Here is a 12882-nt window from a genome sequence, read left to right as displayed (position 1 = left end):
TGCCTAAATTTAATAACACACAGACAATTCTAAGTTTTCATGTCTTTATTGAACACACCGTGTAAACATTCACAGTGCAGGGTGGGAAAAGTATGGGAACCCTTGGATGTAATAACTGGTTGACCCTTCTTTGGCAGCAATAACCTCATCCAAACACTTTCTGTAGTTGCGGATCAGACCTGCACAACAGTCAGGAGGAATTTTGGACCATTCCTCTTTACAAAACTGTTTCAGTTCAGCAATATTCTTGGGATGTCTGGTGTGCACTTCTCTCTTGAGGTCATGCCTCATTATCTCAATCGGGTTGAGGTCAGGACTCTGACTGGGCCACTCTAGAAGGCGTATTTTCTACTGTTGAAGCCATTCTGTTGTTGATTTACTTCTGTGTTTTGGGTTGTTGTCCTGTTGCATTACCCAACTTCTGTTGAGCTTCAATTGGCGAACAAATAGCCTTACATTCTACTGCAAAATGTCTTGATAAACTTGGGAATTAATTTTTCTGTCGATGATAGCAAGCTGTTCAGGCCCTGAGGCAGCAAAGCAGCCCCAAACCATGGTGCTCCCTCCACCATACTTTACATTTGGGATAAGGTTTTGATGTTGGTGTGCTGTGCCTTTTTTTCTCCACACATAGTGTTGTGTGTTCCTTCCAAACAACTCAACTGTAGTTTCATCTGTCCACAGAATATTTTGGCAGTAGCGTGTGGAACATCCATGTGCACTTTTGCAAACATCAGATGTGCAGCAATGTTTTGTCCGTGGTGTCCTCCCATGAACACCATTCTTGTTTAGTGTTTTACGTATCCTAGACTCGTCAACAGAGATGTTAGCATGTTCCAGAGATTTCTGTAAGTCTTTAGCTGACACTCAAGGATTCTTCTTAACCTCATTGATTATTCTGCGCTGTGCTCTTGCAGTCATCTTTACAGGACAGCCACTCCTAAGGAGAGTAGCAACAGTGCTGAACTTTCTCCATTTATAGACAATTTGTCTTACCGTGGACTGATTAACATCAAGGTTTTTAGAGATACTTTTGTAACCCTTTCAGCTTTATGCAAGTCAACAATTCTTAATCCTAGGTCTTCTGAGATCTCTTTTGTTCGAGGCATGGTTCACATCAGGCAATGCCTCTTGTGAATAGCAAATGTACATTTTGTGAGTGTTTTGTATAGGGCAAGGCAGCTCTAACCAACATCTCCAATCTCGTCTCATTGGGTTAGGGTTAGCTGACTCCTGACTCCAATTAGCTTTTGGCGAGCCATTAGCCTAGGGGTTGACATACTTTTTCCAACCTATACTGTGAATGTTTAAATGATGTATTCAATATAGACAAGAAAAATACAATAATGTGTGTGTTATTAGTTTAAGCACACTATGTTTGTCTATTGTTGTGACTTAGATGAAGATCAGATCAAATTTGATGACCAATTTATGCAGAAATCTAGGTAATTCTAAAGGGTTCACATACATTTTCTTGCCACTGTATAATTATTCTCAAACTTTTTTAACATAAACATTTTTCAAGGTGAATACGGGTTTGTTATGACTCATGTTGCACCCGGCCACGACGCCATCTCCTCCAGTGCAGACCAGCATGTCAGTGGTCAGGACGCTGCACCATTTAGGCTGTGTACAGCTTGCATGGTCAACGACAGGCACGAGGGCCTGCTGCAGGATGTCAGTGATGGGGCCTCCAGCTGAGGATTACAACAGAATCACAGAAGCTCAGGTAAGAGCCAAGACTCGGGTCGTTTCCATTTCAATTCAGGAAGTAAACTGAAATCCACATTTTCTTCAATGCGTTTCAATGAGGAAAATGTGGAATTAAAATTTCCGTTTACTTCCTGAATTGACTGAATTGAAATGGAATTGACCCTTACCCTGGTAAGAGTTTTTGGACCATAGTGCCCACATGGTTGGACCGGGAAACATACAACTAGGTTTCCACACAGACAAAATGAGGAGGAGGTGCAGACACTGTAGAGACGTCCCCAGCCGTTGATGTAGCAGGGCTCGTTGTGGGGAAGGATGAAGCCAACCTCAGGAAGACAGGCAGCCATGATGGAGTCAGTGACATGGTGTCCAACTTGATCAGGGCAATGTCATTACTGCAGAAGACACACGGTTATAACCCCAAATGAGCTCCCTATACACACATAAAGATGTATAGTCTGACAGCGATCTTCCAAAATGAACGGTAGGTTTAGTAAGTCTGGTAATTTAGTGTGCTAGCAGTGATTGTATTGTTGGTGTTTACTGGCGCAGTGAGCTAACTACTGCTGCTGGTATTTGGTTGGAATTACTGTTGTTGCTTCATAGCGAAATAGTCATATGGTCATAGATAGACCTGATGTGTACTGTAGCTTGATGGTTGTGTGCATTGAGTCACACACCGAATTCCCAAGGGGAAGCGGTTACTTTACCGGCTGAGGATGGGGGTCCAGCTCTGGTGGATGATGATCTTGGAGGTGCCCATCGGCACAGAGGCCTCCTCAGTCTCTTTCAGGTTGTGCTTGCCCAACTCTACTCTGTAGGTCCTGCTTCTGCTGCATGTGTAACCAACCACAGCTAAGCTACTGAATAGCCAAACATCTACTGAGACCAAATGTTATTGAGGGCTATTACACGTGCAAACAATGTTGTGTTTATTTAAGGTAAGGCCACCAAAGTGTTGTGTGGCTTGTGTTGATGTGTTTAGTACATAATGCAGTGGGCAGCCGTGACAACCCAGTCAGTGTTGATCAGAGTGCCACTAAACACCTGTTTCCACGCACCAATGTCATTGTACTGGAGAGAGATCTGGAATCCAGAGGACGAGACGGATAGTTAGCATCTCTGCTGTCAGGTTGAAGTTAGTCTCTTGTGACAGTTAGTTCTGGGTACCAAGGTTAAGTTCAAGTGTAAAGTGCAGGGGCTTGATTCCATTTAGAAAAAAATGCTCCCTTACATTTCTTGATAACATAAGGTTACTTGCGTAACCCCGATATTATGAGTGCGTGAGCTATCTCACTGCAGGGCTGCATCCCCTTTAAGGACTGAGCGCCTGTGGTCATACGCAGTGATGCACCACGTTATTCTTGGATTGCTAACTAGCTACTTCAATAAATATAAAGCTCAAGTTCACATCCTTGTATTCTGAGTCTTCCTTATTATATCCATAAAGTAATAAGAGATAAAACACTACAGGAATAGAGATTAAACACCGACCAAGCAAGGAGAATATTTTTCCCCCCCAAGGGTGTTAATACATATGCAGCAGAGTTGAAGAAACTGTATGAGCATTGCCAGTTTGGAGACATTAAGGGATAGATTTGTTTGTGGACTGAAACATGAACACATTCAGAAAAACGTTTGCTCACAGAGACAGATCTCACTGTAGCTTTGGAAATCCTTACCAAAGATGCAATTGAGTTGCAAAATAAATACTGACCTCCTTTCAAAACGTTCCTGCACAAGTTTTCACGCAGCCAACAGCGTCCCCTGTGGCTGAAAAATGCAACAGGGGTGCCAGAGATGGCCACAAGGCAGAGGACTTCCTTTTCAGAAATGAAATCTGTCCAAAATGCAATAGAAGTGGCACATTAAAAGAGCATGTAGAGCAAAATATAGTCACAACAGGGAAACTGAGAAATGGTCTGTGCACTAGCAGAGCAGAGTGGCAGGGATTCAGATGAACAATTCATGGTACAATGGAGTTAAACACAGTGACTTCTCCCAGCAGTAACATAATATGGGTGACACCAGAAATTGAAGGCATACCATTCAAAATGCAGTGTCTATAATTTCCATGACTGTCTACAATGAGCACATCAAGGCTATCAAGCTGAAGAAAACAAATGTGTTGCATAAGACATTCTCAGGAGAAAGATTGAGATCAATGGGGGCGTTGCAGGTCAGAGTGAGTTATGGGGAGCGAGCACAGCCGTTGCAGCTGTATGTGGTGCCTGAAACTGGTCCCACATTATTTGGCAGTGAATGGCTGTTCAAAATAAAGCTGAACTGGTGTGACTTGAAAATGCTTCAGACGTCCCAGCTTGAAGAGAAAGGCACAGACCAAACACTGGAACATTTGCTGAAGAATTACAGCACCGCTTTTGGTGATCAGATGGGAATACTAAAAGGCTTAACTTCTTATGGCTGCAGGGCCAGTATTGAGTAGCTTGGATGAAACGTGCCCAGAGTAAAGTGCCTGCTCCTCAGTCCCAGTTGCTTATATATGCATATTATTATTAGTATTGGATAGAAAACAATCTGACGTTTCTAAAACTGAATGATGTCTGTGAGTATAATAGAACTCATATGGCAGGCAAAAACCTGAGAAGAAATCCAAACAGGAAGTAGGAAATCTGAGGTTGGTCGATTTTCAACCCAGCCCCTATAGAATACACAGTGGGATATGGGTTATGTTGCACTTCCTAAGGCTTCCACTAGATGTCAACCGTCTTTAGAAACTTGTTTGAGGATTCTACTGTGAAGTGGGGACCGAATGAGAGAGGAATGAGTCAGTGGTCTGCCAGCAGTCACACGCTGGTCATGCGCATTTCACATGAGAGGTAGCTCGCGCTCCTTTGCTTTTCTGAAGACAACGGAAATCTCCGGTTGGAATATTATTTAAGCTTTATGTTAAAAACATCCTAAAGATTGATTCCATACATCGTTTGACATGTTTCTACGGACAGTAACGGAACTTTTTGACATTTCGTCTGCAACTAGGGAACACGCTTCATGACTTTGGATTTGTTTACCAAACGTGCTAACAAAAGTAGCTCTTTGGACAAAAATGATGGACATTATCGAACAAATCAAACATCCAATGTGGAACTGGGATTCCTGGGAGTTCATTCTGATGAAGATCATCAAAGGTAAGTGAATATTTATAATGCTATTTATGACTAATGTTGACTACCCAATATGGCGGATATCTTTTTGGCTGCTTTGTTGTCTGAAAGCTGTACTCAGATTATTGCATGGTTTGCTTTTTCCGTAAAGCTTTTTTGAAATCTGACACAGCGGTTGCATTAAGGAGAAGTGTATCTATATTTCCATGTTTAACAATTGTATTTTCATCGACATTTATAATGAGTATTTCTGTAAAATGATGTGGCTCTGCAATATCACTGGATGTTTTTGGAACTAGTGAACATAACGCGCCAATGTATACAGAGTTTTTTTTATATAAATATGCACTTTATCGAACAAAACATACATGTATTGTGTAACATGAAGTTCTATGAGTGTCATCTGATGAAGATCATCAAAGGTTAGTGATTCATTTGATCTCTATTTGTGCTTTTTGTGACTCCTCTCTTTGGCTGGAAAAAATGGCTGTGTATTTCTGTGGCTTGGCTCTGACCTAACATAATCGTTTGTGGTGCTTTCGCTGTAAAGCCTATTTGAAATTGGACACTTTGGTGGGATTAACAACAAGATTACCTTTTAAAATGGTATAAAATACATGTATGTTTGAGGAATTTTAATTAGGAGATTTCTGTTGTTTGAATTTGGCGCTCTGCACTTTCACTGGCTGTTGTCATATCCATCCCGTCAACGGGATTGCAGCCCTAAGAAGTTTTAACAGCCAAACTCGTTCTGAGAGATGATGCAACCCCAAAATTCTGCAAAGCCACATCCGTTCCATAGTCCTTGAGACCAAAGGTGGAAGCAGAAATCTATTGCTTGCAGGATACAGGGATCCTGACGAAAGTGGACAGAAGTGAATGTGCCACACCCATTGCTCCCATTGTAAAGAAATACGGTCTGTTTGAAAGTGTGGGGACTTCAAGGTCCCTGTGAATTCAATGTTGGATGTGGACGAATACCCCCTGCCCTGTCTGGATGACATCTTTGCTGCACTAGCTGGTGGGAAACACGTCAGTAAAATTGACTGAAACAGGCTTACCTGCAGCTACTGGTTTAAGCTCCCGAGTAGCGTAGCGGTCTAAGGCACTGCATCTCAGTGCTAGAGGTGTCACTACAGACACCCTGGTTAGAATTCAGGCTGTATCACAACCGGCCGTGATTGGGAGTCCCATAGGGTGGCGCACAATTGGCCCAGCGTCATCCTGGTTTCGCCGGTGTAGGCCGTGATTGTAAATAAGAATTTGTTCTTAACTGACTTGCCTAGTTAAATAAACGCTACATTTTTTTATCATTTAAAAAGCGAGCTCCAAACCGTACCTGGCATTAAACACACACAAAGGTTTATACAGGTATAACCCCCAGCCATTTGGCAACAAACCATTGACCAGATCTGGCAAGGAGTCCCAGGAACCCAGTGTATCCTGGATGACATGATCATAACAGGGCACACAGACAAAGAGCACCTGGCTAACCTGGAGGAGGTCATGAGAAGACTGAAAGAGTACGGACTACATGCAAACTTACAGAAGTGTGAGTTCTTCAAAGACAAGATCTTCTATGGACACGAAATCGATGCAGTTGTTCAGGCACCACGACCGTAAAAAATGTGACAAGTGAGATCTTTCACTGGACTGATACTACAAAAGATTCCTCCCAAACATTTCAGCAGTACAACCTCTCAACTAGCTCCCGGGAAATAAAAGGAAATGGCAGTGGACAGCATAGTGTGAAAATGTGTTTCTTGAGGCAAAGCAGCTCCTCACATCAGAACAGGTCCTGGTGCATTACGATCCCGTACTGCCAGTGAAGTGTTCTTTCGCACACACTGAAAGATGTGTCAGAGAGGCCAGTGGCCTTTGCGTCACAAACTTTGAATGATGCCGAGAAGAACTACTCACGAATCGACAAAGAAGCACTGCTGCTTGTGTGGTGCATCAAGAAATTCTTCACATAACTGTATGTTGAGCGTTTCTTGCTGGTTATGAATCACCAGCTGTTGCTTTCCATTTTCAGTTCAAAGAAATGTGTTTCCGGCCATAACAGCAGCCGGATTACAGCTTTTTACGCCTTGATCCTTGCCATGTATGTATGACATAGAGTTTAAGCCGACGTCCCTCCACACAAATGCAGATGGATTGTCCAGACTGCCCTGTACAAGATAAAAACAAAGGGGAATAGATGCAGTGGACATTTTCCATACCTTTTCAGCTCAAGGCACTACCTGTCAAGAACAGTTATCAAATGTGAGACAAGGAAAGATGTGACATTGCCAAAAGCATACACCTACACCATGTCAGGATGGTCAGCTAAGGGCAGCAAGGAGCTGCACCGTATTTCCAGCGGAGAAACTAAATTACAACACACCAAGGATGTTTGATGTGGGGAATGAGAGTCTTGATACCCCAGAAATGCCAACATTAGGTTTTGCAGCAACTACATGAAGGGCATGCTAGAATTGTAAAATAGAAGCTGCTCGTGCGGAGCCACTTCTGGTGGCCCGGTCTGGATCAACAGAAAATATTGGCAAAGAACTGTAGCGGATTTTGGGAACCCTTCACATGCCTGCTCCTGCCCCAGTCCACCCATGGAAATGGCCCACAGAGCCATGGCAGAGTATTCATGTGGACTCCGCCGGCCCCTTTGAAAGTACATGTTCATAGTTAATGCCCATTCCAAGTGGCCAGAGGTGTTTTGCATTGACTCCTCCACCTCAGCTCAGACTATAGAGTGCCTCAGAACAAAGTTTGCACACTTCGGATAGCCTCTGCAGCTGTAAGCTACAACGAGCAAGCTTTTGTAAGTGACGAGTTTACACGATTCATGTCAGTAAACGTAATCAAACATTCAACCTCAGCTCTGTTTCACCCTTCCACCAATGGGCTGGCAGAATGGTTTGTGCAAACCCTAAAGCAAGGACTACGCACAGCAAAACGAGACAAAGGGACTTTGTAAACAAAACGGACCAAGTTCCTGGCCTTGTACTGAAATACCCCACATGCCACAACAAATGAAAGCCCAGCAGAACTGATGTTCGGACGGCAGGGCTCTCCACACAGGGCTGGACATCGTGAAGCCAAACAGGTGCAATGAAGTGCTGAACAAAGATGCTCTCTGGCGGCTGGGAGCCCAATCTCCAAACAGGATAGGGACTGATGGTGCGAGACTAGAGAATAATATGGGGGTGCTTATATTTGTCCTTTTACACACAAGTGTGTAATGGAAATGTGTTTATTGCATATCCCAACTCCTCCTGAGACACCCACAGAGAGTTGGGTCACAGCCACGGTCACCATTGTACAGCAACCCTGGAGTAATTCAAGGGCACAGCAACAGATTTTTTTACCTTTCGGCTCCGGTATTCAAACCAGCGACCTTTTGGTTACTGTCCCAACGCTCTAACCTCGAGGCTATCTGCCGCTCCTGAAGAGGAGGGAAATGAACAAGCAGGACCGTACACACACAAATGGAATAAAGAACTTACCAGGTTCAAGTGAGCCCAAACATGATGTGGCGGCGTCACATTAACCAACTGCATTCCAAAGGAAACAGGACAACAACTGAGAGAGAACAGGCACAGAGAACTCCTGGAAGTGGCACAGCTGGAGAGGGCAGTGGGGTGGTACAGGGACCCCAGTGATGTACTGGGCCGTTCGCACTACCATCTGTAGTGCCTTGTGGTTAGGATGATCTTGATGGTGCAGCTGTAGAACCTTTTGAGGATCTGAGGACCAATGCCAAATCTTTTCGGTCTCCTGAGGGGGAATAGGTTTTATTGTGCCCTCTTCACAACTGTCTTGGTGTGCTTGGACCATGTTAGTTTGTTGGGAGATCTTGATGTGGACACCAAGGAACTTGAAGATCTCAACAAGCTCCACTGCAGCCCCGTCGATGAGAATGGGGGCGTGCTTGGTCCTCCTTTTCCTGTAGTCCACAATCGTCTCCTTTGTCTTGATCACGTTGAGGGAGAGGTTGTTGTCCTGGCACCACACGGCCAGGTCTCTGACCTGCTCCCTATAGGCTGTCTCGTCGTTGTCGGTGATCAGGCCTACCACTGTTGTGTCATCGGTAAACTTAATGATGGTGTTGGAGTCGTGCCTGGCCGTGCAGTCATGAGTGAACAGGGAGTACAGGAGGGGACTGAGCACGCACCCCTGAGCGACCCCTGTGTTGAGGATCAGTATGGCGGATGTGTTGTTACTTACCCTTACCACCTGGGGGCGGCTCGTCAGGAAGTCCAGGACCCAGTTGCAGATGGAGGTGCTTAGTCCCAGGGTCCATAGCTTATCGATGAGCTTTGAGGGCATTATGGTGTTGAACGTTGAGCTGTAGTCAATTAATAGAATTCTCACGTAGGTGTTCCTTTTGTCCAGGTGGGAATGGACAGTGTGGAGTGCAATAGAGATTGCATCATTTGTGGATCTGTTGGGGAAGTATGCAAATTGGAGTGGGTCTAGGGTTTCTGGGATAATGGTGTTGATGTGAGCCATGACCAGCCTTTCGAAGCACTACATGGCTACAGATGTGAGTGCTACAGGCCGGTAGTCATTTAGGCAGGTTACCTTAGTGTTCTTGGGCACAGGCACTATGGTGGTCTGTTTAAAACATATTGGTATTACAGACTCAGACAAGGAGAGGTTGAAAATGTCAGTGAAGACACTTGCCAGTTGGTCAGCGCATGCTCACAGTACACGTCCTGGTAATCCGTCTGACACTGCGGCCTTGTGAATGTTGACCTGTTTAAAGGTCTTACCCACATCGGCTGCAGAGAGCGTGATCACACAGTCTTCCAGAACAGCTGGTGTTCTCATGCATGTTTCAGTGTTATATGCCTCGAAGTGAGCATATAAGGAGTTTAGCTCGTCTGGTAGGCTCGTGTCACTGGGCAGCTCTCGGCTGTGCTTCCCTTTGTAGTCTGTAACGGTTTGCAAGCCCTTCCACATCCGTTCAAGTTCAAATCAAAGAAGAATACACGTTTTGTGAAATGTGTTGGGTTATGGTTTGGTAAAAGTGAACTGTGATTGTACAAAGGGAGAAAATGTTTTGTTAATTACTGATGTCCCTTTTAAGTAGTGAGCGCCCTTGGTCATGCATAGTATTGCACCACGTTATTATTGTATTGCTAACTAGCTACTTCAGTAAATGTATAACTCAAGTTCACATCCTTGTATTTGGAGTCTTCCTTATTATATCCATAAAGTAATAAGAGATTAAACACTACAGGAATAGAGATTAAACACCTACCAAGCAAGGGGAAGAGTTTTTTGTATGAAAGGATGTCAGCTTTCTGAATCAAATCTAGCCTTGGTTTCACCTGCTAGGGCCAGCTGTTGTGTCTGGTGTACTTTCCCGCCACAACTTGTGTTACCACCAGAGGAAAGGTGGTAAGGCCGTACCCGTAGGCTGTGGAACAGTAAATACAAAGAGAGTGGAGATAATTTTCTTATAAACAGAAGGTACAGGTATTTTGAATACATGGGGGGGTCTGATAAGGCAGCCAAATAAACTTACTAGCAGCCAAATTACAAGATACAGGTACTTTCACATTGTAAGAAAGTAAACCCTATCATTAATGGCTATAATACAGCAGTGGATTCAGTGTGGTGTTTCAGTCCACCTCAAGGACAGGGTGTAGAAAACCAACGTTGTCTAAAGTTCGAGAATTACAACTACTATTGTGGATTTAAGGATACATGATGTATTATCCAGTAAAATGTATTTGCTAAATGCCACACATGAAATTGGGAAATGGTCTCACTATTACTTCTGACATATTCTGACATTTTAGTTCACTTTAAGGCATGCATCTGTATTGGGTCGGATTTGTTCAAAACTACTGTAACATTTGGTAAATTTGTCGGAAGTTTACATACACTTAGGTTGGAGTCATTAAAACTCGTTTTTCAACCACTCCACAAATTTCTCGTTAACAAACTATAGTTTTGGCAAGTCGGTTAGGACATCTACTTTGTGCATGACACAATTCATTTTTCCAACAATTGTTTACAGACAAATTGTTTCACTTATAATTCACTGTATCACAAATCCAGTGGGTCAGAAGTTTACATACACTAAGTTGACTGTGCCTTTAAACAGCTTGGAAAATTCCAGAAAATTATGTCATGGCTTTAGAAGCTTCTCACATGCTAATTTACATAATTTGAGCCAATTTGAGGTGTACCTGTGGATGTATTTCAAGGCCTACCTTCAAACTCAATGCCTCTTTGCTTGACATCATGGGAAAATCAAAAGAAATCAGCCAAGACCTCAGAAATAAAATTGTAGACCTCCACAAGTCTGATTCATCCTTGGGAGCAATTTCCAAATGCCTGAAGGTACCACGTTCATCTGTACGAACAATAGCATGCAAGTAAAAACACCATGGGACCATGGAGCCATCATACCGCTCAGGAAGGAGAAGCGTTCGGTCTCCTAGAGATGAACGTACTTTGGTGGGAAAAGGGCAAATCAATCCCAGAACAACAGCAAAGTACTTTGTGAAGATGCTGGAGGAAACAGGTACAAAAGTATCTACAGTGGGGAGAACAAGTATTTGATACACTGCCGATTTTGCAGGTTTTCCTACTTACAAAGCATGTAGAGGTCTGTAATTTTTCCACTCATTACCTGTATTAACTGCACCTGTTTGAACTCATTACCTGTATAAAAGACACCTGTCCACACAGTCAATCAAACAGACTCCAACCTCTCCATAATGGCCAAGACCAGAAAGCTATGTAAGGACATCAGGGATAAAATTGTAGACCTGCACAAGGCTGGGATGGGCTACAGGACAATAGGCAAGCAGCTTGGTGAGAAGGCAACAACTGTTGGCGCAATTATTAGAAAATGGAAGAAGTTCAAGATGACGGTCAATCACCCTCGGTCTGGGGCTCCATGCAAGATCTCACCTCGTGGGGCATCAATGATCATGAGGAAGATGAGGGATCAGCCCAGAACTACACGGCAGGACCTGGTCAATGACCTGAAGAGAGCTGGGACCACAGTCTCAAAGAAAACCATTAGTAACACACTACGCCGTCATGGATTAAAATCCTGCAGCGCACACAAGGTCCCCCTGCTCAAGCCAGCGCATGTCCAGGCCCGTCTGAAGTTTGCCAATGACCATCTGGATGATCCAGAGGAGGAATGGGAGAAGGTCATGTGGTCTGATGAGACAAAAATAGAGCTTTTTGGTCTAAACTCCACTCGCCGTCTTTGGAGGAAGAAGAAGGATGAGTACAACCCCAAGAACACCATCCCAACCGTGAAGCATGGAGGTGGAAACATCATTCTTTGGGGATGCTTTTCTGCAAAGGGAACAGGACGACTGCACCGTATTGAGGGGAGGATGGATGGGGCCATGTATCATGAGATCTTGGCCAACAACCTCCTTCCCTCAGTAAGAGCATTGAAGATGGGTCGTGGCTGGGTCTTCCAGCATGACAACGACCCGAAACACACAGCCAGGGCAACTAAGGAGTGGCTCCGTAAGAAGCATCTCAAGGTCCTGGAGTGGCCTAGGCAGTCTCCAGACGTGAACCCAATAGAGAATCTTTGGAGGGAGCTGAAAGTCTGTATTGCCCAGCAACAGCCCCGAAACCTGAAGGATCTGGAGAAGGTCTGTATGGAGGAGTGGGCCAAAATCCCTGCTGCAGTGTGTGCAAACCTCGTCAAGAACTACAGGAAACATATGATCTCTGTAACTGCAAACAAAGGTTTCTGTACCAAAAATTATGTTTTGCTTTTCTGATGTATCAAATACTTATTTCATGCAATAAAATGCAAATTAATTACTTAAAAATCATACAATGTGATTTTCTGGATTTTTGTTTTAGATTCCGTCTCTCGCAGTTGAAGTGTACCTATGATAACAATTACAGACCTGTACATGCTTTGTAAGTAGGAAAACCTGCAAAATCGGCAGTGTATCAAATACTTGTTCTCCCCACTGTATAGCCACAGTAAAACAAGTCCTATATCGACATAACCTGAAAGGCCACTCAGTAAGGAAGGAGCCACTGC

The 12882-nt window shown here is 43.9% G+C and overlaps 1 pseudogene; it reads right to left on the bottom strand.

The window, feature by feature from the left end:
- Positions 1-1494: 1494 nt before the first annotated feature.
- LOC129829315 (chymotrypsin-C-like) lies at positions 1495-7518 on the bottom strand (annotated as a pseudogene).
- Between the last annotated feature and the right edge of the window lie 5364 nt (positions 7519-12882).

The sequence above is a fragment of the Salvelinus fontinalis genome, chromosome 31, assembly GCF_029448725.1.
Source record: "Salvelinus fontinalis isolate EN_2023a chromosome 31, ASM2944872v1, whole genome shotgun sequence".
NCBI lineage: Eukaryota > Metazoa > Chordata > Actinopteri > Salmoniformes > Salmonidae > Salvelinus > Salvelinus fontinalis.
The sequence above is the reverse complement of the archived record's forward strand: the minus strand, read 5'-3'. Positions and strand labels throughout refer to the sequence as shown.